The following is a 4,089-nucleotide window of genomic DNA, read 5'->3' as shown; positions in this document are numbered from 1 at the left end:
TTTGTAAAGTAACAGAACATTGACAATTGAATTGTGGGATATCCGTTAGCGTCGGCAGGTGCCCGTTATTGACGGAAAGTGACGGAGATTTCCGAAGTTTACCCACGAATGATTTCGGTTGTACTCGGTAACTTACGTGAGAAATTTTATAGTCCAAAACCCTGTATTATTTAGTTGGAATTTTCATAGACCACACAAAAATTAATTTCAAATCTGGTAAAACATTCCAGGAATTAATGGACTTTTTAATCCAATTTGAGTTGAATTAAAGCAGTCTGACACAATTAATGTGTTTGTCTCAAGTTTGCAGAGGTGAAATTGCGAATGAATAGAAAATATCTACTTTAACCATATTATAACTCTATGACTTAATGGCCAAAGGGGGGTAACCTATTTTAACTTCAACTTTTCCACTATCAATTAACTATCCAACTTAGGCCCCCAAAGTCGTCACAATTAGTCGAAAATTTAATTGGAATTGAAATTAGGTTTATTCACTATAAAATACATACACAATATGACATCAATAAAATAACAATGCGACATGCATGTTAATATATTTCGGCAATATAAAACTATGATCTTAGACCCGGGATCTTGACCAGTGCATCTTCTTGAAAAGTTCCTTTAATGAATAGATAGCTAATTATATTCAAGTAAGTTCTGCATATTATACATAAATTATTTAGTTTGTAACCGAATAGCACATTGATTTATTAAGCCAGCTACAAAACCTGTCTGTATCTTGCCATTCCACTAAGATTCTACTAGGCGTTTTATGACACCACTATCGTAACTATTACATTTTAGTAGCTTTTGTGATAGTGACGTCTTACCAGGTAAAGTATTTCTTTAATTACACGTACGTACTAAAGACAAAAAAAAAAACTGTATGGTGCAAACAGAAGCTATAACGGTCCCAATAAATGAAAGAAACGTCATCACTATATACGACATCCTACCCAATTTTCTCTTGATGTCAATGGTTATTTGATTAGCGCAACAAAATTATTTTATCCTGTCCCTGTTGTTATTCAACTATCTTGTTTTCACACTGTTTTGATACCCAGTATCGCCGTAGAGCCAATCTATTCCGTCGGCTTAACCAGTTTTTTTCAATCAGAATTTCGGATTATAAATTTTTGTATTAGAAACGTGGTTGCCTCCCCTTAGCCTTGAATACTTAATATGACCAATTGCTGGATAATGACAAATGAAAATTTGATTCATTTAGGTTACATTTTACACAGAATAAACACAGAGGTGACAAGTGAAAGATTCCAAATTTTCGTTGACAAATCTATCCGTGTTGAAATATATCGGTGGTTTTTATCATCATTGGTTTATAAAAGCCGCAAATTAACTAAAATAGGACTTAGGTCTAACATTTTATTCACGGTGACAGGTTATGAACTTATGCATTCGGGTAGACTATACGAAAACCATGAAATTACTCTTAAAGTGTTCTTAAATGGGTAGAGCGTAGTTGACGGAAAAACCAATATCTTTTTATCATGCCTTCTATGCCCTTCCACATTTCAAATTACAGAAGTTATGACCATCAGCACCGATGATGCCTCACTAAGACCTATCAGTATTTCAGCGATTTAACAAATTTGCGGAAAAGATGCAGACTTGTTTAACTGCAAAGTGGAGCCGGAAGCCGTTTGCAATTTACAGTAATTTGATAATTGTTACCCAGTAAGAGTATTCTGCAGGTGCTAATTTCTTTATGTGAAGTGTATCTAAGTTCATCGGAATTGAGAATTAGAAAAGAGAAAAAATTTCAAAATTGTCATTACTTTTCTAATTAATGTAAAAGGTTTCGGTCTATTATTGAATATTTATTTATGATAACTTTATACTATAAAATAAATTGTTTTTCATTGTATAACATTGTGTTTTCATTAAAGAGACATTGTTACTCTTTTCGTACCTCCAAAACTCTTTCACTCAACGCGTAAGAACTGTCTTTCAAATAGTCCATTGAGAATATACTTGCATGGCCATGCAAAGACAAATTTTGTCTTCATAATAATTTGAAACCAATTTTTTTAATGACAAACCAACGACACCAGGCTTCTATTTGTTAAAAGTTTTTATATTAGGCGAATATGAAAAATCTCAGCTGTCGCGTAAGGTTATATTCATGATTGTGTAGTAAATACTGTAACTGAGATCCAAGATGGCGGATAAAAATTGCTGTCTGCATGTCTTGTGGATTTATTTTCCATGATTTCATGTTTATTTCCAACCAAATGGATTTATTGTTTCATTATCTGTTAAGCATTCATTTATAGTGACATATTGTGAACTTCTAAGGGAAATATACTTTTAAACGGCCTCAACATGTAGGCCGGAGTTTCTAGCAGAAGCCAAACAAATTTGTGAATTTCACTTGAACTCCGTCGTTTTATTTTCTAGTTTTCAAGCTGGCTTCTATATCATCTGAGGAGTTGAATTCAACAAACGAAAATTGAAATGTCTGCTCACAACAGGTGAGGACCTTTAAACTTTTTCACCCACTTTCTCAACCTCTCCAAAAATAGACAACTTGGCCTCGAACCCAAGTCATGAAATTTGACCGATTTCTTTTGATTTGGTGTCATTTCTAAAATTTGACGTGTATAGGATCTGTATCAGTTCAAATTCTAGGTATTGTACAAGAATTACCAAATTCTGGTATATTGAAATTGTAAAATATATATACAATATAGCCCAGGTAAACTTTGAGTTTTGAAGATTAGCCAGAGTGGATAAACAACAACATTTCATAAGGTTGATGCAAGATAAGATCAGAAAAAAGTCAAGTTGGCAAAAGTATGTAACTTGAACAACAAAGTGGGCCTGGTACACACAATAACATGACCAATCGCTTGTACATATACACTTACAGTCCTGTTTACTGAATTAGTAGTATTTGAATGAAAGTATAAAGTGATGTAGCTGTCAGATTAGTATTGGAAAAAATTGTACTAGGAATTCAGTAATCGATTATATGACGAAGTTACATTTTCTCCACTCTTCCTGTTATTGTTTGCCGTTAACACAAAGTTGCCCAAGTTGCCCAAATAAGCTATAATAACTGATCAAAGCAAGAATATATGCAAATATAGCCCATAAAATTAATAATTTTGGCATGTTTTTAACTTAGAATTTACTGGCATTTTTTTCAATTAAATCATTTCGATTATTAATCATTTATAATCAATCTCAATTTGGTAATTGATAACCGGCCCTAGTTCACATGACCCTATGACATAATGGCACATCAAGAAAAAAGATTAATTGGGGAATTCTAGATTTTCATTTTCATATTCAATATTTGACATCAAACTTTATGGCTTTTATTTAGACTTATACACAACTCTGCAGGAATAGGAAAGGTTTAATCCACAGCTATTTTCATACGAACATCTGAGAAAGCTGTATCATTTTCTACATACCGGTACTTTCCTAATTATATTATAGGTCTAAAATATTCATACACCCTACATAGAGTTACAAGTGATGTGCAATGTATAGCATTCAATGTATGCATTATTCAACAGAATAAGATTAAAAATGAAAGTAAATCAATTGACTTAAGTAGAAAATATTTCATTTTTAGCCAATGTAGGGTGACATTTGTGATTGTTGTATTAAAGTGATGGTAATAGATCCTAGAAGCCAGTTTTTTTTTATATCTTACCTGATATAATCCTCATATTTTTCTGAAAACACTAACAAGATCTTTGGACTTTGATATGCTTCAGCTTATTTGCTTATTTTGCCAAATTATATTCAATTGGGACAATTTTTTTTTAACAATTATCAACATATCGAATTTGTCAGATGACCTTTTTTAATGATTACAGAATTGTAACTTGCTGTTTTATTTGGCACTATGATTAAGCCTAGAAGCTGTTAAAATTACAAATACCTACATGTAACACTTTTATGAAAGTATTCTGTGCTGTACGTATAACTTAGAAGTAAAAAAATCATGTACATTCCTGAATACATTAAGAATGAAGCTACACGTAATATCATCATTGACTAACACAATTACAAGCAAAGTGCTATTAATTAGTGAATAATACTCTATAA

Source organism: Lottia gigantea (assembly GCF_000327385.1).
Source record: "Lottia gigantea unplaced genomic scaffold LOTGIsca_3, whole genome shotgun sequence".
Lineage (NCBI taxonomy): Eukaryota > Metazoa > Mollusca > Gastropoda > Lottiidae > Lottia > Lottia gigantea.
Note: the sequence above shows the minus strand (reverse complement) of the source record.